Source organism: Salmo salar, chromosome 22, assembly GCF_965601325.2.
Source record: "Salmo salar chromosome 22, fSalSal1, whole genome shotgun sequence".
NCBI lineage: Eukaryota > Metazoa > Chordata > Actinopteri > Salmoniformes > Salmonidae > Salmo > Salmo salar.
The window spans coordinates 26,519,004-26,542,349 of NC_138312.1; the positions used below are offsets into that span (position 1 = coordinate 26,519,004).

The 23,346-nt window shown below is 42.3% G+C and overlaps 1 protein-coding gene across 3 annotated transcripts in view; it reads right to left on the bottom strand.

Annotated features, from left to right (window-relative positions):
• The window catches only part of LOC106582955 (voltage-gated potassium channel subunit beta-2), a 190,470-nt gene that overhangs the window by 166,581 nt on the left and 543 nt on the right, over nt 1-23,346 (bottom strand). Inside the window, exon 2 of one of the 3 annotated variants that reach the window (XM_045705367.2) lies at nt 9,369-9,472. The exons of 1 other annotated variant lie outside the window; for it this stretch is intronic. The gene's annotated coding sequence lies outside the window, so the exon portion shown is untranslated. Of the gene's footprint in view, nt 1-9,368; nt 10,005-23,346 lie in introns of those variants that run through there. One more of the 3 variants, XM_014166596.3, reaches the window with a different exon arrangement.

A 23,346-nucleotide genomic window follows, 5' to 3' on the forward strand; every position in this document is an offset into this window, starting at 1 on the left:
CTACTTTGAACAATTAACAAATTTAGTGGAAGAACTGTGCGGATGAAACTTTGGTAACGGAATTACGGTAAAATCCCAAGGTTTGTATGCGACCACGTTTTCCAAAAACGCCGAATTAAATTTAAAAAATGTCTGCAGAAAGAATGGGGTGTCAGCTATGACATGACACACTGAATTTGAGAAAATCTATTTTGGTTAACGAACTACAGTAAGTGAAGTGGATTTACACCTGGTAACTGAATTAGTGTAATAGAATTACATCATGGGTCTCTGATAGGGCAGACCCCAATTAGTCGACTGGTCGATTGTTTGATCGATAGGATGTTGGCCAACCCAGATTTATTTAGGTAGAGCAGTAGCGCAGACACACACGCACACTACTAGTCAAAAGTTTGCACACACCTAATTCAAAAGGTTTTTCTTTATTTTTACTATTTTCTACATTGTAGATTAATAGTGAAGACATCAAAACTATGAAATAGCACATATGGAATCATGCAGTAACCCCAAAAAGTTTTCAATCAATCAAAATATATTTTATATTTCAGATTCTTCAAAGTATCCACACTTTGCCTTGATGACAGCTTTGCACACTCTTGGCATGCACTCAACATCATCCCACCTCCTCCATGCTTCATGGTGGGAACCACACAAGCAGAGATCATTATTTCACCTACTCTGCGTCTCACGAAGACACGGTGGTTGGAATCAAAAATCTCAAATTTGGACTCATCAGTCCAAAGGACAGATTTCCACCAGTCTAATGTCCATCGCTTATTGGTGTCCTTTAGTAGTGGTTTCTTTGCAGAAATTACACAAATTAACAAGGCACACCTGTTAATTGAAATGCATTTCAGGTGACTACCTTATGAAGCTGGTTGAGAGAATGCCAAGAGTGTGCAAAGCTATCATCAAGGCAAAGGGTGGCTACTTTGAAGATTCTCAAATATAAAATATGTTTTGATTTGTTTAACACTTTTTGGTTACTACATTATTCCATATGTGTTATTTCATAGTTTTGATGTCTTCATTATTATTCTACAATGTAGAAAATAGTATAAATAAAGAAAAACCCTGAAATGAGTAGATGTGTCCAAAATGTTGACTGATACTGTGTTTGTAATATATATATATATATATATATATATTCAGCAAACAAAAGTCTGTTTTTATATCCATTGAGAATGACAATAGTTCCTCAATGTATTTGAAAAATCTTTCCAAGTCTCTCCCTTATGTTAACCACTCAGATTGAAAGGGAAAATGTTGACACTCTGATTTAGTAGAAACATCATAAGATAGCCCTACCTGATTACTTCTTATCCCTTGCTCAAATAGCCTACAGCTGTTTCTGTCTCGAGCTCATTAGGAGCTTCAGGCTTGACCCAAGTTGATAGTTGATGCAATGTTTGAAGTTCTACCTGCAGGCTGGAATGTTTTTAGTTGTTGGCTTTAAAGGCTATTTTTACATAGTTGGCAATAGAAGCACCTTTTTAGGTTTGTATCATTTTCATTTAGATTTGGATGGAATTTTGATTAACCACATGACAATGATTTTGAGATGTGAAGATGTTATTATCAATGAAATGCAACTGTTCCACGAAAATGTGCATTTGAAAACCATAACTGGCACGCAGATCGGTAGAAATGGTAAGATAAATTGGCATTCCACATGAGAAAGGTTGCCGACTCCTCGTGTAGCCTGTTACCGGCAACTTCAGGAGAGTAATGGCAGAATCTGGGAAAGCCAGTAGCAGCAGGAGGAGAATAGTTGGGTCAGGTTAAGGTTTTTTCTTCTGGTTATCGTGATCTATGGCTCCGTCTTGAATAATTTGTGTCTTATTTCAACAAACAGTATGCTTATTAAAGTATCAGACAAGCTCAATGCATATATAGGGTGTGTCTATTATTGGAAAATACCCGTTTTAAAATGTAGACCAATCGATTGGTCGAAAGAACAGACGACTTTCGCTCGACCAAGATCTGTTTTAGTCGGGGACAGCCTTAGTCTCTGATCTGTACTACACAGAAATGCATAGGCATTAATTATGGATATGATTGTCCTTCTCCAGTATAGAAATGCATAGGCCTAATTATGGATATGAATGTCATTCTCCTCATATTTCACAAGTTTGGACACACAGCGCAGCAGAGCACAGAAGAGTACAGTACAGCCAGGGTGGGAAATGTACTTTTTGGTCCACTAGCCACTGTGGCAGGTAGACAGAAAAAAAAATCTACCAGCCACTCAGATTTTTTAAAAGCCAATTGTTTTTATGTTTTATTATTACAACAGATAAGCATGCTTTGTAATGTTTAAAAAAAGAAGAAATGTGTTCCTAGCAAGAAGTAATGGTGTACAGTATATTGGTTATATTGCTTAATTTCATTTCATTTTTGTGACCTGCGTCTTTTAACCAATGTATGTTAAAATAAAGCATTTAGATCCAATAATAAACACAAATAAACAGTTCTACAACTGAACATCAAGAATCAACAAAGTGCTTGCCCTAACACAAAATGCTGAGTGATACGGCTTATTTATTATTATAGTTCAGGGCTCTACGCTGACATTTTTTACAAGGAGTACATGAAGTGCTCCTAAGTACAAATATAGAAGCACACAAATACATAAAGGAGAACAATGACTAAAAGTTAGTGAATAAAAGTGTTTGGGAGTGATCCATGCTTGTAACGACTGTCGTCGGGAAAGGAGTGGACCAAAGCGCAGCGTGGAAAGTGTTCATGATATTATTATATAATGAAACACTCGAACACAAAAAAAAAAGAAAAGTGTACAGTTCTGTCAGGTACAGAATACAAAACAGAAAACAACTACCCACAAAACACAGGTGGGAAAAGGCTGCCTAAGTATGATTCCCAATCAGAAACAACGATAGACAGCTGCCTCTGATTGGGAACACTACTCGGCCAAAACAAAGAAATATACAACATAGAATGCCCACCACACATCACACCCTGACCTAACCAAATAGAGAAAAAACGGCTCTAAGGTCAGGGCGTGACAATGCTCAATCAAGCACAATCATTAGGTCTGGCACATTTTCTGTGGGCCCTTTAAAACCTGTTGGGGCTAGGGGGCAGTATTTTCACGGCCGGATGAAAAACGTACCCAATTTAAACAGGTTACTACTCTGTCCCAGAAACTAGAATATGCATATTATTAGTAGATTTGGATAGAAAACACTCTGAAGTTTCTAAAACTGTTTGAATGGTGTCTGTGAGTATAACAGAACTCATATGGCAGGCAAAAACCTGAGAAAATTCCAAGCAGGAAGTGGAAAGTCTGAGAATTGTAGTTTTGCTTTTGATTCTCTATCGAAGCTACAGTGTCTGTGGGGGACGTTGCACTTCCTAAGGCTTCCATTGGCTGTCTAAAGCCTTCCGAAAGTGGTTTGAGCATTTTCCTGTCACTGGGCAGATAATAGGAGCTCAGTTACTGAGTGGTCTGCCTGGCAACAAAGGGATTGGATATGCGCAGTCACACGAGCACGTCGTTCCTTCTTTTTCTTCTTGAATGAATATGCTATTGTCCGGTTGGAATATTATCGCAATTTTACGTTAAAAATACCATAAAGATTGATTTTAAACAGCGTTTGACATGCTTCTAAGTACGGTAATGGAACATTTGGACTTTTTGTCTCTCGTTCCGCGCTCGCGCGTTATGCCTTTGGATAAGTGATCTGTATGCACGAACAAAACGGAGGTATTTGTACATAAATATGGATTATTTCGAACAAAAACAACATTTCTTGTGGAAGTAGCAGTCCTGGGAGTGCATTCTGACGAAGATCAGCAAAGGTAAGAGAATATTTCTAATACTAATTCTGAGTTTAGGTTGTCCCGAACTTGGCGGGTGTCTAAATAGCTCACCGTGATGGCTGAGCTATGTTCTCAGAATATTGAAAAATGTGCTTTCTCCGTAAAGCTATTTTAAAATCTGACACAGCGGTTGCATCCAGGGGTAGTCTATCTATAATTCTTTAAATAATTGTTATATATTTTGTCAATGTTTATGATGAGTATTTTTGTAAATTGATGTGCACATTCACCAGCGGTTTTGGTGGGAATACATTTTCTGAACATCACGCACAAATGTAAAATCCTGTTTTTGGATATAAATATGAACTTTATCGAACAAAACATACATGTATTGTGTAACATAATGTCCTAGGAGTGTCATCTGATGAAGATCGTCAAAGGTTAGTGCTTCATTTAGCTGTGTTTTGGGTTTTATTGACACATGTCCTTGCTTGGAAAATGGCTGTGTGATTATTTTTGTCTATGTACTCTCCTAACATAATCTAATGTTTTGCTTTCGCTGTAAAGCTTTTTTGAAATCGGACAATGTGGTTACATCAAGGAGAAGTGTATATTTAAAATGGTGTAAAATAGTTGTATGTTTGAGAAAGTTGAATTATGACATTTTGTTGTTTTTGAATTTGCCGCCCTGATATTTCACACTAGCGTCCCACCTAGCCCATAGAAGTGAAATGCTCTGCGTGACCACCTGCTTACTTGGTTGGTGAAATATACATTCTTATCACCCAATGACAAAATCTAACCGCATTTGGCAGGTGGTGGGTGTACTGTGCTATTCAAACTTGTGAAACATAGGTTCCAATTTCGTCCATTCTGGTCCGTCTGTGGATGGTAACGTCAAGGCCAGAGTGGACTGACCAAATTTCAACTACTTTTCAACGTCCATGGACGTCCACTGTCGGTTGTAGCTCAGTGGGTGAGGATGCTGGTTACAGCAAATAGAAAGAGAGGGGGCTCATGGGTAGCTGTCAGTAAGAGCTGGAAGAGGTGACATTAACTGGAGAGTGAGAGAGGCAGAGAGAGAGAAAGGGAGAAAGGGAGAGTGAGAAGCAGAGAGAGAGAAAGGGAGAGTGAGAGAGGCACTAGATCACTATTCAGTGTCAAACATAAAATATTGCCTTGCATTGTAAATAACCAGGTAGTACCACAACGTACAATCAGAAATCACATGGCTTTGATACGTCACTAGTCTAATTCACAAATCACTGTGTAGATGTATTCAAATATTAGCTCTATACTATTCCATCACTTTGTGCATTGGAACAGACAAGATAGTCATCATATGTGTAGAAGCTGGGTGAGAAATTCTGACAATGACATTGTTATTTCTGTGACTTGTGAAAGTACAAGTGGAAGCGGAGAGATGATAACTGCTGTGTGCAGGGCCTGTTCTGCTGCAGTGCGATACAGCTAGGCCCCCTGGGAGGTGTGAACTCTTCGGTTTCTGGTGAGCTCTGTATGTTTCTGAATGGTAGGGGATGGAACAGCTTTTTCTTCTCCTTCAGTAACTCATCTGAACTGAGGGGGAAATATTTGACATTGCTCTAGGTTAATTTGGCCTTACTGTGAATGACTTGTTTCAGTCAGGACCCAGTCCAGTCAGTACAAGGTGCCAAAAACGCTGAGCGTAGCTGAGCCCAACCAGCGGCTTCGTCTACACTAAGCACTTTATCGCAGAAAATCAATAACGTTTTTTTATTAGCCACCACATCCTCCTGCATCCACCGCCACTGTATGGACACATTTCTGAGCTTGGGACACTGCCATGAGGGTGCTTCTATAGTCTATGAAGACAGAGTCCACTGGCACAGCATTATGATGACAAACTGCAGGAAGGGCACTCTAGGCCACTGACAGGGACCAAACCCTACAGCGAATCCAGCGCGACTAGAAGGAACATTCTGGAGAAACTGGTTGAGGCAACGGAATCAATAGGCCTAGTATCATGGCACTTTTCAGTCAGTACAATTCATAGCAAGCATAACAAAATCTTTATCAACCCAAACTAAGCCTGGCTATATCATATCCATAGTTAGAAGAAAACACAGAGCCAGCCTGGGACACAAAAACAGTATCATCATCATCACAAACCAGTGTGAGGCGGTCTGTCACCATGAGGAAGAACACCGTGCTCAAATCACGCTAATCCAACAGAGCCATCTGAGGCTAGCTAGGGGATTCCTCAGTGAGGACGGAGAAAGGTCAAGTGCAGGTCACGGTGAGAAAAAGACAACAACTCGCCAAACCACCTATAATTTGGGTGACCAATATGAGGTAAGGCAGCGCTGTCTTGTAGGCAGCAAGCACTGACAGAGCAAGGAGGTCATTTAGTTGCATTGAGTTTGCTGTGTAACAGTAACAAGGTTTACAGCTCTGCTGAATACTGTGACTCACTTTAGAGTGCATGTTACACCTAACAGGAACATAAAACACTCAAACAGTGGGTTGCCTTTCTGACTACTGTGCATCAGGTCACACTGCTGCAGAGGAAGGGACGTGTGATAAATACACAGGTTTTCACACTGTGTGTGTGTGTGTGTGTGTGTGTGTGTGTGTGTGTGTGTGTGTGTGTGTGTGTGTGTGTGTGTGTGTGTGTGTGTGTGTGTGTGTGTGTTCACACATTTTACTATACTTGTAAGTACCAGAAGTCCTCACGAGAATAGTAAACCACCTAAAATGTTGAGAAGTGATGTAACGGGCGTCGTAAGGATTAGACTAAGGTGCAGCGGGAACGTGTATACTCATCTTCTTTATTTAATCAAAAGACGGAAAAACAAACAAATCACATATACAAAACAACGACCGCCACTAAACAGTCCTGTCAGGTGCACAGACACAAAACAGGAAACTACCCACAAATCCCATTACAAAAACACCCCTATACATAGGACCTTCAATCAGAAGCAACGAGGAGCAGCTGTTTCCAATTGAAGGTCAACCCCATTAACTAAACATAGAAATAGAAAGACTAGAACTAACATAGAAATACACTTACATAGAACATAGACCAAAAACCCCCGGAACACATAAAACAAACACCCCTCTTACATAAGCACATAGCCCAACAAACCCCGAACCACATAAAACAAACACCCCCTGCCACGTCCTGACCAAACTACAAAAACAAATAACCCCTTTACTGGTCAGGACGTGACAAGTGAAGACATTTTGCCTGTCCTCACTTGTAAAAAGGCTAGATTAGGCTTAGGGGTTAGGGTAAATAGGTATCAATTGTTGGTTGCCTAAAAGTCCTCACAACCAGTGTGTGTGTGTGTGCTGTGGTGTAAACTACTTAAGTAAAAATACTTTGGGGTAATTGTACTTGACTATTTATATACATATATATTATATACTCCGAAACACAACCCAACCAGGCCACACTGCTTCTTGACACAATGCCCATTTAACCCGGAAGCCTGCCGCACCAACGTGTCGGGGGAAACACCGTACACCTGGCAACCGAGTCAGCGTGCACTGCAGCCAGCCCGCCACAGGAGTCACTAGTGCGCAATGGGACAAGGACATCCCTGCCGGCCAAACCCTCCCCATAACCTGGACGACGCTGGGCCAATTGTGCGCCGCCCCATGGGTCTCCCGTTCGCGGCCGGCTGTGACAAGGCCTGGACTCGAACCCAGAATCTCTAGTGACACAGCTAGCACTGCCATGCAGTGTCTTAGACCACTACACCACCTTTTACTCCATACATTTTCCCTGACTCCCAAAGGGGCTTGTTACATTTTGAATGCTTAGCAAGACAGGAAAATGATCAAATTCACGGACTTATCAAGAGAACACGTGGTCATCCCTTCTGCCTCTGATCTCGCGGACTCACTAAACACAAATGCATCTTTAGTAAATGATGTCTGAGTGTTGGACTGTGCCACTGGCTATCCGTAAATTTAAAAAACAAGAAAATGGTACCGTCTGCTTCACTTAATATAAGTACTTTTGATACGTAAGTATATTTAGAACCAAATAGTATTTTACTGGGTGACTTCCACTTGAGTAACTTTCTATTAAGGTATCTATACTTTTACTCAAGTATGACAATTTTGTGTGTGTGTGTGTGTGTGTGTGTGTCTCTCTAACAGCTCTTATGAACCTAGACTGGCCACTACATCTTGACTTGAGGATGATTAAAGAGCTCCGTTTAGGGAAGACTCCCTCAGAAGAATCCAAGAAGCTCTCCTCTGTATGACTACTGTACTGTGTATCAGTCTGGTCATCCCCCTGTCGTCTGATGCTGCGCTAGTTACATCAGTCTCTGAAACTGTGGGCTTGTAACTGGAGATCAGACATTAGGCCTTAAACATTTACTTGTAATTACACCCAGTGTTCCTTACCAAAGCCCTATAGTAGGCCTTTTCCAGGTGGACAGAACATAACGTTTATGAAGGACATTGGGCACAGAATCATCTTTACAGTTGTGTTAATGTAGGATAAATGCTTCGCATAATCTATCGCCATCCCAATAGGCACACAAAGCATTCACGACTTTGTCATTAAACATTTTTGGGGTCATTTAGCAGAACCTCTTATCCAGAGTGACTAGACTAACAGTATAACTGTTTTGACATCTTGTCATATAGGTCTCGGCTAGAGTAAAACTCACCTAAGAATATTCAGTATCAACACAGATCTGCCTTGCTCTCCTTTCTCTGCTGCTGCTGGCTACATGAAACAACTTACTGCACCAAACCCCTGCAGCCTGCCTCTCCTCACCTCCCCCTAGTGCTGCTCGCCCCCGCCTTGGACCAGAGCTTAAAAGCAGCCTCAGCATCCTTGTCCGCTGCTACAACCCCAGCATGAGTGTACACACACACACACACACACACACACACACACACACACACACACACACACACACACACACACACACACACACGCACACACACACACACACACACACACACACACACACACACACACACCTCTGTCACAACCTTTGGGCCACAAACACTACAACATTATAAAAACAGTTTCTTTACATGTCTAGCTGGAGTGTGTTGCATAAATACGACATTGTCTGCAACAGATGGGCTCTGCAGCATTGACAGGAGCAGGTAAGGGTTCCAGCTCAAAACTCACCACAGACTGTGTGTGTGTGTGTGTGTGTACCTTCACTGCAAAGCTATTTTAAGGTGGTTCTCTATAAATCTGACACCATGGCCAGTCCCTGGGATTAATTTAAGAGAACAGGACATGCATAAACCATGACAGACGCAGACAGAGAGACGGGGGAGACAGGGCAGAAATACACCCAGTGTAATATGGTATGCACAGACGCCTCTCAGTGCAGCAAGAGCAGCAAACCAGCGGATGGACAGATATAGAAGGAAGCACAGAGACCGTGAGAGAGGTATAAACAAAGACAGAATATTGCAGCATTGTATGCTATCTGCTCTGTGCTACAAGCACACACATCTACTCAGTCGTTCAGAGGAGAGGGAGGAGAAGAGATAGAGGGAGAGATGCTGGAGAGTGGAGCCTCAGCCATGATGATCTAGTCTAGTCTAACACCCACCTCTGCTCAGTGCGCTGGCTGCTGCCGACTCCTGGCGCAGCGATCTGAGCCTCCTGAAGCAGGGCTGGGATGGAGGTAGAGCAGAGCAGGGATGGTACAGCCAGCTTCCAAGTAGAAAAACACAGCGAGGAGAGAGGAGTGAAGAGTGAGGAGGAATGAGAGGACTGGTGGATGCCTTCCCCTCTAGTATGTGTTCCTGTGTCAGTAGCTGTGTGTCTGAGCGACTGAAAGAATGGACATGTCTGTCTGAGCATGAAACAGAAAGACAGAGACAAGGAGAGGGAGGGATAGAAAGACGAGAGAGAGAGAGAGAGAGAGAGAGAGAGAGAGAGAGAGAGAGAGACAATGAATGTGTGTGTGTGATGAGTGAACCTAGAGAGTCAGTGTGAGTCAATGAGAACAGATGCATTAAAGGCACTCCCTCCCTCCCACACACACACACCTCCCTTTGCACTGTCAGCGCTAGAGTAAGCATGCGGAGGAACAGAGGGAGAGCGCGAGAGATAGACAGAAGGTGAGGAGAAGAGATGGAAGTGGGAAACAGCTTCCTCCAATATTAATTAAATGATGATTGGAGAGGATGGAGACAATAGCAGCGTGTGCCTTTTCAGCCTTCTGATGGCAGGGAACCATTTTCTCAGACGGAAGGGCAAGGCTGTGTAGCTTATCACTGAAGCACAAAGAAAAAAAGCCATGGATTGGGTTCAAAGACTGGCAAATCTGATCAAGCGTATGTGTGCTTGGGAAATGTAGTTGTTTACAAACATTATCTGGACCATAGGAAAGCATTGGCCAATGAAGCTCAATAGCAGTCCAAGTTCCAATTCTAGTGAAACAAGCCATTCAACATGAATAAGAGCAGGTCAGTAAGCCTACATTTGGAACTTGGCAAAATATCTAATTCATTGCTTAACTCTTCCTCTTTTTGTTTATTTTCTCTGCGTATGTTTGTGGGACTATGGTTTTCAGCTCAGTTTCCCTGATAGTGTTAGTGTGCCTCAGTGTGTGTGTGTAGCCCAGAACCCCGGGGGACTAATGTGGCTCTACCGTTGCGCACAACTGTCCTTGGCCTCTCTCTCCGAGCTAAAGCCCAGTCACGACATCGCCAGCTTCTGTTCCAGCAGCTCCACCTCGACTCCACCCTTTTTACATGGCCCAGCAGTGAAGGGTGTCACTCAGACAGCTATGCATCCAGAAGAGCTGTGCCATGCTGAATTAGAACAGATCCATGCATTTTCATTGGGTAGTTCAAGGAACCCTAGATAGGTCAAGGAGAATGCTACTTGGACTTCTTCTACAATCCCTTTTCCTTCAACATGACTCAGGAAGGAAAATGGTATCTGCCAAGTTGCATATTACACATTGATAAACGTGTAATAGATCTAGCTTGATTCAGTGACACGATTCAGAAATGGTCTAAACTGACCTATATTTCTGCTACTCCACTGCAGCTCCCTCCATTCCTGCTGCTCTTACATAACCCCCATCTCCACCTCCATTGCTCCCAGGTGCTGGTGTTCTGTATGCTGCTCTGTAACCAGAGTGAGTATCTGAAGTGTATTAGGATGCTCCGCTCTGAATCGGAGCCAGATAGCGCCATGAGGGAGGGCTGGGCGCGGCTCCTGTTCCTGCCAGGTGCTTAAGTGTTTGCCCTCCTCACTAGCAGCTGGGTACTTCAGAACAGCCCAACCAATTACACAAACCCCTCACTCACTACCCAGGGACAGCACAGAAATGCAAGGCGCATAACTGAGACTTGGATTTATTACCTGGACCAGACCAAAATGCTCTCGTATTAGTTTATCTGGATTCACATATAGCCCTAGGGCCTAATGATGGTATGTATAATAATAGCCTATACATCAGCATAATGGGATTCATCTCAGCATGGCCTACTCAGTAGAAATAGGTTCATTGGTATGGCCTGCTGTGTTCAATTATATTACAACAGATTGGCTGATTAGAATGGTCAGATTCATTTACATTAGGCTACCATTGAACAGCTAGATTAATTTACTCCAAAAACCAAAAACAAAAGGAACGGTCAAACTCTAGCTATGTACAGTAGATGAGGACATTTAGATTGCATCTTCGCAAATCAATGAAAACAGGTTGAGTTGTTCATCAGTGCCTCAGACTGATGCATCATGGCGAGTGAGTGAGCCTGCTGTCCTAAAAGGATTGCTCCTCAGTTGGCTTGGGCGGTATCCAGATTGTTTTACCTCCATACCAACCTTGTGCCATACTGGGATATTCGGTAATACCGGCACTGAACACAAGGGGTGCTATTTCAAACCCCACTAAGCCTCTGTAATCTGAAGGTTAGCAATGCTAACAAGTAAATGCAAAACCCCATAGAGAATGCTAACTAAATGCTATCAAGCGCATTGCGAACATTTTTGGAGCATTTTCGAATCCCTCTGTGATTTAGGTTACTATTGTGGAGAAACTACAATGATGTTGATCCATCTTCAGTTCTCATATCACAGCCACTAAACTCTGTAACTGTTTTAAAGTCACCATAGAAATCCCTGAGCGGTTTCCTTCCTCTCTGTCCACTGAGTTAGGAAGGACACCTGTATCTTTGTAGTGACTGGGTGTATTGATACACCATCCAAAGTGTAATTAATAACTTCATGCACGCCGCTGAAGGCTCCGGGATGCGGACCGCCGCTGAAGGCTCCGGGATGTGGACCGCCGCTGAAGGCTCCGCCGCTGAAGGCTCCGGGATGCGGACCACCGCTGAAGGCTCCGAGATGCGGGCCGCCGCTGAAGGCTCCGAGATGCGGACTGCCGCTGAAGGCTCCGGGATGCGGACCGCCGCTGAAGGCTCCGGGATGCGGACCGCCGCTGAAGGCTCCGCCGCTGAAGGCTCCGGGATGCGGACCGCCGCTGAAGGCTCCGCCGCTGAAGGCTCCGAGATGCGGACTGCCGCTGAAGGCTCCGGGATGTGGACCGCCGTTGGAGGCTCCGGACTGGGGAGCGTCGCTGGAGGCTCCGGACTGGGGAGCGGCGCTGGAGGCTCCGGGCTGAGGAGCGGCGCTGGAGGCTCTGGACTGAGGAGCGTAGCTGGAGAATCCGTACTTGTGAGCGTCGCTGGAGGTTCTGGACTGAGGAGTGTCGCTGGAGGCTCCGGACTGAGGGGCGTCGCTGGAGGCTCCGGACTGAGGGGCGTCGCTGGAGGCTCCGGACTGGGGATGCGCACTGGAGGCCTGATGTGTGGAGCTGGCATAGGAGGCGACAGACTAGTAACACACACCTCAGGGCGAGTGCGGGGAGCAGGAACAGGACGTACCCCGGACTGGGCAGGCTCACTGGAAGCCTGATGCGTGGGGCTGGCATAGGAGGCGCCAGACTAGTAACACGCAACTCAGGGCGAGTGCAGGGAGCAGGAACAGGATATACTGGGCCGTGGAGGTGCACTGGAGATCTCGAGCGTAGAGCTGGCACAACCCGTTCTGGCTGGATGCTCAACCTAGCTCGACTAATGCAGGGCACGGGCACAGATCGCACCGGCCTGTGAGTGCGCCCTGACGACACAGTGCACATCACCGCATAACACGGTGCTTTCCCCGTTACTCGCTCCCCAAGGTAAGCACGGAGAGTTGGCTCAGGTCTCCATCCTGACTCTGCCAAACTTCCTGTGTGCCCAACCCAAACATTTTTTGGGGGATGCCTCTCGTGCTTCCTTCGTTGGGCTAGCTCCTCGTAATGTCGCCGTTCCTCCCTCGCTGTCTCCACCTGCTTCCATGGCAGGGTCTTGTCCCCTGCCATTACCTCCTCCCATGTCCAGGACGTCCTCCATTCTCTCCTTTCCCTGGCCCAGGATCCCTGCTCCTCCTGGGCACGCTGCTTGGTCCTTTTTTGGTGGGTGATTCTGTCACGGCTGTCTGAAGGATCGGACCAAAATGCAGCGTGTTCGTAGTTCCACATATTTATTTATTCCGTGGAACTAAATGCAATACACTCAATACTTGAAACAGAAAAAACAACAAACCGTGATGCAGAGAGGAAAACTCACTACTCAAAAGATAATCACCCACAAACACAGGTGGGACAAACATCAACATAAATATGACCTCCAATTAGAGGTAACGAGGATCAGCTGCCTCCAATTGGAGATCAACCCAAACAACTCCAACATAGAAATACAAAACTAGAAACTGAACCTAGAAATACAAAAACAAACAAACACCTCCTGTCACGCCCTGACCTACTCTACCATAGAAAATAACAACTTATTATGGTCAGGACGTGACATATACAGTGCCTTCAGAAAGTATTTATGCTCCTTGAAGTATTCCAAATTTTGTTGTGAATTCAAAATGGATAAAATATTCATTTTTTCTCATCCATCTACACACAATACCTCATAATGACAAAGTGTAAACATGTTTTGACATTTTTTCAAATTTATTGAAAATGAAATACAGAAATGTAATTTACATAAGTACTCACAGCCCTGAGCCAATACACGTTAGAATCACCTTTGGCAGCGATTACAGCTGTGAGTCTTACTGGGTAAGTCTCTAAGAGCTTTACACACCTGGATTGTACAAGCTCTCAAGTTGGTTGTTGATCATTGCTAGACTTCCTTTTTCAAGTCTAGCCATAGATGTTGAAGCCAATTTAAGTCAAATCTGTAACTAGGCCACTCAGAAATATTCAATGACGTCTTGGTAAGCAACTCCAGTGTATTTTTGGCCTTGTGTTTTAGGTTATTGTCCTGCTGAAAGGTGAACTTGTCTCCTAGTATCTGTTGGAAAGCAGACAACCAGGTTTTCCTCTAGGATTGTACCTGTGCTTCAGCCTACAGTAGCAGCCAATGTGTGGTGTTCAATGTAGGCCTACATTCTATGAGACTTTTGAAAAAAAACATGCAGGGCTTGACATTAACCTGTTTATCCACTTGTCCTTCAAACAAGGAGGTGACTGAAAATGTTGTTGTGCTGTTTGATGCAAGAAACCACTTTAGAAAATAAAATAAATTATTATTCCAGAGAATCAGACAAATTATGCTACCGTCTGCCTATTGGCTACTTAGCTTATTCCTGACTGTCTCAAAATACAACACTGCCCTTTAAGAAGAAAAAAGCGTGCTTTTCAAAGATGTCTATAAATGTACACGTTTTGTGCTCTTGTAGGAAGCAATCACTCCCCTATTGCTGACTACAAATGATCTATAACTGGGCTAATAACTCACTAACTAGCAAAGGATATTAGAGCGTTGGGCCAGTAACCGAAAGGTTGCTGGATTGAATCCCCGAGCTGACAAGGTAAAAATATATCATTCTGCCCCTGAGCACGTCAGTTAACACACTGTTCCCGGGCGTTGAAGACGTGGATATCGATTAAGGCAGCCCCCCGCACCTCTCTGATTCAGAGGGGTTGGGTTAAATGCAGGAAGACACATTTCAGTTGAAGGCATTCAGTTGTACAACTGACTAGGAATCCCCCTTTCCCTTTATATTAACAAAATGTGCACATGAGCTACATGCAGCTCTTGCTTTGATCTCTAAACAAGCACATCTACTCACGACCCCTCATGCTGTAAACAGTCCAGTTCAAAGTAAACGCACAGATCAATGGCAATGGTATATTTGCATATATGGCTACTGCAGCTCTGATTGGTTATGCCTCACCGGTCAGTGTAGAGTACAGGCTGAGTCCTGAGTGTCAGTGCAATAGAATCCTACTCCGATGCGTTCTGCCTACAACAAAATCTCTTGCATAGTTGGTTTTGTTTCAGTATGTTGCATTGAAAGTGGCTAATATTGCGTTGATTCGATCATAATTGCCACAGTAAAGGTAAATGTTGATAGTGTTAACTAACAGGGAAACTGAAGTTCAATCTCGTGCTTCTCGCCGTGTGATATTTATTCTGCGCTGCAGGCCTAGGGAGCTGCACGCACGCATGCAGTTTGGAGGGAACCTATGTCCATAACATGACGCAGCCACCACCAGGCTTGAAAATATGAAGAGTGGGACTCAGTGATGTGTTGTATGATGACCCCAAACATAAGGACATAAAGTTAATTTCTTTGAGACATTTCTTTTGCAGTTTTACTTTAGTGCCTTATTGCAAACAGGATGCATGTTTTGGAATATTTATATTTTGTACAGGCTTCCTTCTTTTCACTCTGTGATTTAGGTTACTATTGTGGAGAAACTACAATGATGTTGGTCCATCTTCAGTTCTCCTATCACAGCCACTAAACTCTGTAACTGTTTTAAAGTCACCATAGAAATCCCTGAGCGGTTTCCTTCCTCTCTGTCCACTGAGTTAGGAAGGACGCCTGTATCTTTGTAGTGACTGGGTGTATTGATACACCATCCAAAGTGTAATTAATAACTTCAACATGCATTTTTTTTTTTTTTATCCAATCTACCAATAGGTGCCCTTCTTTGAGAGGCATTGGAAAATCTCCCTGTTCTTTCTGGTTGAATCTGTTTTTGAACTTCACTGCTCGACTGAGGGTCCTTAAACACTATTATTGCACACAGAGTGAGTCCATGCAACTTATGTGACTTGTTAAGCTAATTTTTACTCCTGAAGTTACTAGGCTAGCCATAACAAAGGGTTGAATACGTATTGACTCAAGACATTACAGCTTTTCACTTTTAATTCATTTGTAAAAAACATAATTCCACTTTAACATTATGGTGTATTGTGTGTAGGCCAGTGACACAAAATCTCAATTTAATACATTTTAAATTCAGCCTGTAACAAAAAACGTGGAAAAAGTCAAGGGGTATAGATACTTTCTGAAGACAATGTACGATACACGGCCCAAGCCTTCTCGTGAGACAGCCACAGAAGCCAATAAGTCTTAGCCAACTCTCATTGGGGATTACTACACACTGTACAAACAACAGGTATTACGCAAACAAATAACAGGCTGAGGCATTAGTCTAGAACTTACACAGAGCCTTTCAAGCCTCACTAAGCCCATAACATAGTATGGAATGCAATGATTCAGTCCTCACTGGACTGAAGTGACCAGTCTCTCCTGGAATACATAAGAAAGAGGTGACTATGCAACTAGCTAGGCCTACAACTCCAATACTTTGTTGGTGTAGAGGGGTAGCGTGAAGTGAACATTTTAAATGCTGGGAAATATTGTTTGGGGAAGACACATTTTAGTGCTGAGCGATGAGTGCTTTATGAGGTTGGGTCAGTTTGATTATTAAAAAATAATTCACGGTTTTCGATTACAATGATTTTAAAGTGTTTTAATTAGAGGTCGACCGATTAATCGGAATGGCCGATTAATTAGGGCCGATTTCAGGTTTTCATAACAATCGGTAATCTGTATTTTTGGCCACCAATTTGCCGATTTTTTTAAAATGTATTATTATATAATTTTTTTTACCTTTATTTAACTAGGCAAGTCAGTTAAAGAACACATTCTTATTTTCAATGACGGCCTAGGAACGGTGGGTTAACTGCCTTGTTCAGGGGCAGAACGACAGATTTTTACCTTGTGCGCTTGGGGATGCAACCTTACGTTAACTAGCCCAACGCTCTAACCACCTGCTTTACGTTGCCAAGGTAAGTTGCTAGCTAGCATTAAACTTATCTTATAAAAAAACAATCAATCAAAAACACTAGTTAACTACACATGGTTGATGATATTACTAGTTTATCTAGCCTGTCCTGCTTTGCATATAATCGATGTGGTGCGCATTCGCGAAAAAGGACTGTCTTTGCTCCGACGTGTACCTAACCATAAACATCAATGTCTTTCTTAAAATCAATACACAAGTATATATTTTTAAACCTGCATATTTAGTTAATATTGCCTGCTAACATGAATTTCTTTTAACTAGGGAAAATGTGTCACTTCTCTTGCAAACAGAGTCAGGGTATATGCAGCAGTTTGGGCCACCTGGCTTGTTGCGAACTGTAAAGACTATTTCTTCCTAACAAAGACAGCAGACTTCGCCAAACGGGGATGATTTAACAAAAGCGCATTTGCGAAAAAAAAGCACAATCGTTGCACGACTGTACCTAACCATAAACATCAATGCCTTTCTTAAAATCAATACACAGAAGTATATATTTTTAAACCTGCATATTTAGCTAAAAGAAATCCAGGTTATCAGGCAATATTAACCAGGTGAAATTGTGTCAGTTCTCTTGCGTTCGTTGCATGCAGAATCAGGGTATACAGAATCTGGCTCGTTGCAAACTAATTTGCCAGAATTTTACGGAACTATGAAATAACATTGTAGGTTGTGCGATGTAACAGGAATATTTAGACTTATGGATGCCACCCGTTAGATAAAATACGGAACGGTTCCGTATGTCACTGAAAGAATAATGTTTTCGAGATGATAGTCTCCAGATTTGACCATATTAATGACCTAAGGTTTATTATATTATAGTTAAGTCTATGATTTGATATTTGATAGAGCAGTCTGACTGAGCGGTGGTAGGCAGCAGCAGGCTCGTAATAGTCAAAGGTATATGGTTTAGAGAGAAATAGTCGACACGTCATAATTCCTGTAATAACTTGCGGCTGAACTTGAAAGGGGTTCCTTCGTTATTTTAACGTTCATGTCTTCCATAGAGAATGTCTTGATCTACTTCAAATAAGGTCTGTGTTTTGTGCTTAAACCGCCTCAGCGTTTTCATACCCGTGTAAATCTCACTAGGTAACGTTTGTCAACATATTTTCATAAATCCACTCTACAAAAAAAATTACCTTCGCTTATATTGATCAGAGTTATAGCCTATGGATATCTACACAGTTATAAAATTGGCAAGGTGGTGTAAGCCTAAACCAAACACAGACCTTATTTTAAGTTAATCTAAAAATATTCTATGGAATAAATGAAGGAACCGCTTTTCAGATTTTGCTAGAAGGTGTCATGGGAATTATGACTCGCACTTTGGTAGTCAATTCTTACCATGCCCATTATTAAAATAGGATTTCCTGCATATAGAAATTTGTTTTTGTTTTCAGCATTCATCACAGGTAACTTAAACTCTATTTTTATTATTCAAACAGTTGAGAGTATTTGTCTCCTAAGCAGACTCTTCAGTATCGTTGTCACTTTAGAGCTGTGTGTGTGTATATATATATATATATATATTTAAAAAAAAACATATTAATAATCGGCCGATTAATCGGTGTCGGCCTTTTGGTCCTCCAATAATCGGTATCGGTGTTGAAAAATCATAATCGGTCGACCTCTAGTTTTAATGGATATTCCAAAGCCAAAAATATTGAAAATGTAATTGCCAAAACATTGAAAATATTCCATTGTCTCCGCCAGGTTCACATTGGGGAGACATCTATAGTAAAATAGGAAATTACTATGAAATAATACAATATTTAAATAGTGTAAATTACTTTGTTTTTATTTGATTACGTTATCAGTTTTCATTTTTCTGTTATCAGTTTTCACCCACTGTTCCTAGGCTGTCATTGAAAATAAGAATTTGTTCTTAACCGACTTGCCAAGTTAAATGAAGGTTCAATAAAAAAGTATGCTGCAGAGCTGTCTGACGAAATCATTTAACTAGTTCTTCAAAAAAAGATAAGGTATACTTTCACAAGCTGTTCCTGTTTTGAAAGTTGAAAGGAAAACAGAATGCATGATTAAAAATAAGTGTTAATTGTTCTCAAACGGCAAATAGTTTGTAGCTGACTTGCATCTACACTCTTTTGTGGTAGCCTCTGCAACAGACTGATTCAATGGGAAACCACTATAGATTCCAGTGTCAGATAAGCATCTACAGTATAAGCAGAGCAGTCAGGAGTCATCCAAATGAAAGGGGAGCTTAAGCATTTTCCTCTTACAATACATAACATAGGCCTAAAGAAAGTCTTCGTCGTGTTGGAAGGTGAACCTTCACACCAGTCTGATGTCTGAGTGCTCTGGAGTAGGTTTTCATCAAGGATCTCTCTGTACGTTGCTCTGGTCGTCTTTCCCTTGATCCTAACTAGTCTCCCAGTCCCTGCCGCTGAAAATATCCCCCACAAGCTGTCTCTGGCCCCCTCTTTGTGTACATTCCTTTCTCATGCGGTTTATGCGGTCTGTATGTATCTAACCTAACATGATCTGTATATAATGACGAGATGTTCATGTCTATGCCCTAACAATGGGAGTCGTTGTCCCAAAGGCTGGAAGGCAAGCGACAAGCTTAGGTCCAAAATAAGCCCATTGAAACCCATTATGCTTATTTTGGACAGATTGCCTCTTCCTCTCAGTCTATTGAGACTGAAAAAAACTGGGGCAATGGCTTATGGTCATTCCAGTTAATTACCACGTTCCTGCACCAAACTAGGTTGAATATTTTCTTAATGCAAACAACAACTCCCTTCAGCTTAGCATCCCACATAGTTCTTGACTTGATTCCCCCCCCCCCAAAAAAAAATGGTGGTTAATCGCTCAGCACTAACACATTTATAGCCTCATACATATTAGCCTGCTACTGTGGGCGGCCCTTGAGTATTTGAGCTGTAACGGCAAACATGGCAGCCATTTTACAATTCATTATGATAGAATTCCAGTTATAAATGTGTGGCTTGGTATATTTTGCTTATGCAAATCCTAATTACATTATCACAGGCGCACAGCAGACAGCCTAATAATTGATATAGTGATGAGTGCCATACCCACTGATAGAGTTCAGCCATTCTCATTAACCCCTGCAATTAGAAATGTTCTAGATCGAAATCTAATGAATCGCTTCAATTACCTTGTCATAACATCTCCAGAAATAAGTACTTGATCATCCTGCTCTGGAGACACCACAACTCAAAGAGCCCTCCAAACAATGTTCCCAACAATGTTCCTTCCCAATCAAGGGCTTCAAAGTCTATTCTAATTAGCCTATCAGGGATAAGTTTGTGTCAAATATTGTACACAACCAAAAACAAAGCCTGAGTGTCATACTGTGCAGTCGTGGGTGAAGTGGTAGGCCAATGTCAACTCAACTGGTGCTCTGCTTTCTTCAATAAGCCCATTTTCAATGGTATGCCAGGCAGTGAACTCTGATGTGCACCACAGTCAAAACTGTGTCAGTTTGTTTACTGATGTTTAGTGCCTACATGGAAGTTAAACAACATCTCAACGCTTCATGTCGCATTGAGATGTTGATCTTCTGCATGTGACCATCTCTTGTGTAGCGTATCTGGTGCAAATGGCCTACCTGAAAAAGCAAGAATAACCTCTTCATTTCTCTATAGGTGGGTCTAATCAGGTGATTCACAGATTTCTATAATTGCATCATTTAACCAATGTCTCTTCACCCTGGCCCTCCCCCACCCAGTCCAGAAATAGGAAGGCATACAGGCCTCCAGCTCTCTACTGTACAGCTGCTCAAGCAGAATAATACATGCTACCATGCATGTCCAACAGCAAAAACATGTAACATGTCATAAATAAGCTATCCAACTGGAAGATGACAACATAGTGACATGAATAAGACTGTGCCAGAGGGTACCCTCTGATGATGTTTGAAGCCTTATCCTGGCATCAATTCAGATGTTTCACTGCTTTTTAATTTTAGCATGAGCTTGAATAACATATACATTTATGTACAGTGCATTCTGAAAGTATTCAGACCCCTTGACTTTTCCCACATTTTGTTACGTTAGAGCCTTATTCTAAAATTAATTAAATTGTTTATTTTCCTCATCAATCTACACACAATACCCCATAATGACAAAGCACAAAAAACATGTTTTTAGAAATATCACATTTACATAAGTATTCAGCCCTTTGCTATGATACTTGAAATTGAGCTCAATTGCATCCTGTTTCCATTGATCATCCTTGAGATGTTTCTACAACTTGATTGGAGTCCACCTGTGGTAAAATCAATTGATTGGACATGATTTGGAAAGGGACACATGAAACCTTTATTTAACTAGGGAAGTCAGTTAAAAACAAATTCTTATTTACAATGACGGCCTACCCCAGGTCAATTGTGCACAGCCCTATGGTACTCCAAATCACGGCCGGATGTGATGCAGCCTGGATTCGAACCAGGGACTGCAGTGACACCTCTTGCACTGAGATGCAGTGCCTTAAACCGCTGCGCCACTAGGGACACACCTGTCTATATAAGGTCCCACAGTTGACAGTGCATGTCAGAGCAAAAACCAAGCCATGAGGTCGAAGGAATTGTCCATAGAGCTCCGAGACAGGATTGTGTCGAGGCACAGATCTGTGAAAGGGTACCAAAAAATGTCTGCAGCATTGAAAGTCCCCAAGAACACAGTGGCCTCCATCATTCTTAAATGGAAGAAGTTTTGGACCACCAAGACTGAGCAATTGGGGGGAGAAGGGCGTTGGTCAGGGAGGTGACCAAGAACCCATTGGTCACTATGACAGAGCTCCAGAGTTCCTCTGTGGAGGTGGGAGAACCTTGTGGATGGACAACCGTCTTTGCAGTATTCCTCCAATCAGGCCGCTATGGTAGAGTGGCCAGATGGAAGCATCCTCAGAAAAAGGCACATGACAGCCCGCTTGGAGTTTGCCAAAAGGCATCTAAAGACTCTCAAACCATGAGAAACAAGATTCTCTGGTCTGATGAAACAAAGATTGAACTCTTTGGCCTGAATGCCAAGCATCACATCTGGAGGAAACCTGGCACCATCCCTATGGGGAAGCATGGTGGTGGAAGCATCATGCTGTGGGGATATTTTCAGCGGCAGGGACTGGGAGACTAGTTAGGAACGAGGGAAAGACTACCAGAGCAAAGTACAGAGAGATCCTTGATGAGAACCTGCTCCAGAGCACTCAGACATCAGACTGGTGCAAAGGTTCACCTTCCAACACGACAAAGACTTTCTTTAGGTCTATGTTATGTATTGTAAGAGGAAAATGCTTAAGCTCCCCTTTCATTTGGATGACTCCTGACTGCTCTGCTTATACTGTAGATGCTTATCTGACACTGGAATCTATAGTGGTTTCCCATTGAATCAGTCTGTTGCAGAGGCTACCACAAAAGAGTGTAGATGCAAGTCAGCTACAAACTATTTGCCGTTTGAGAACAATTAACACTTATTTTTAATGATGCATTCTGTTTTCCTTTCAACTCTCAAAACAGGAACAAACATCACAAAGCATACTGTATCAAAGTTAACTTGAGTTAAAAATAGGAGTTTTATAATCATCACACATCTCCTATGAGTATTAAAAGAGCACAAAAGCAGAAGTGTAAAAAGTATTAAGGATCAACTTTATAGTAAGCAAATGGTGTGAATACAGTAGTTCAAAAGGGTCATCTATTACTATTATCTAGGTACAGTACAGCAATGCTATGTCTCACACGACAACTTTGATATTCCATACATTTTCCTTCAACCCTCCATCATAATAGCTGATACATGTTTGTGTCATAACAGTGTAATGTCAGTTGTCATAAGCAGTCAATAACAGTACTAACCGACCGTCAATATCATGAACATTTTATGTGTGAAGGTAGCAAACTGGCTTGGGTAAAACATAATGGTAAAGCCGGTTGCCATAAGGTGGCATTGAAATTGGTTTGTGTGTCTACAATGAAGTTGAGATTCCACTTGTTAGGATGCACAGCTGCAGTCCATGAAGATATGGTGTCTGATCAACCAGGTCTAAACAAGAAATTGCATTTATATGCATGGTAAATCCAATACAGGCTTCTCTGACTGAAGGAATGTTGTTTTCAACAAATAATGTTAGTAGCGACTGCTAGGACACTCCTTTTCCCAAGATGGGTGTTAATTAATAGCTAAATATAGAAATTACCTACATTTAGGTTAAACCAACATAAGGCACCCTTTCCTTGGGCTACAGTTATTCTGGTGGCAGTCATATTGAATGACCTTATCCTCTGGGCACAAATAGAATGCGCTAGTTTAATCACACGAAAAAAATATCTGCAGAATGTGTGAATCTGCAGACTTAGGTTCAGATTTATGACAGAGCCAATAATGGCATACAAGGCTCTGGTTCATGAGCTGTCAAGAAGTTTACA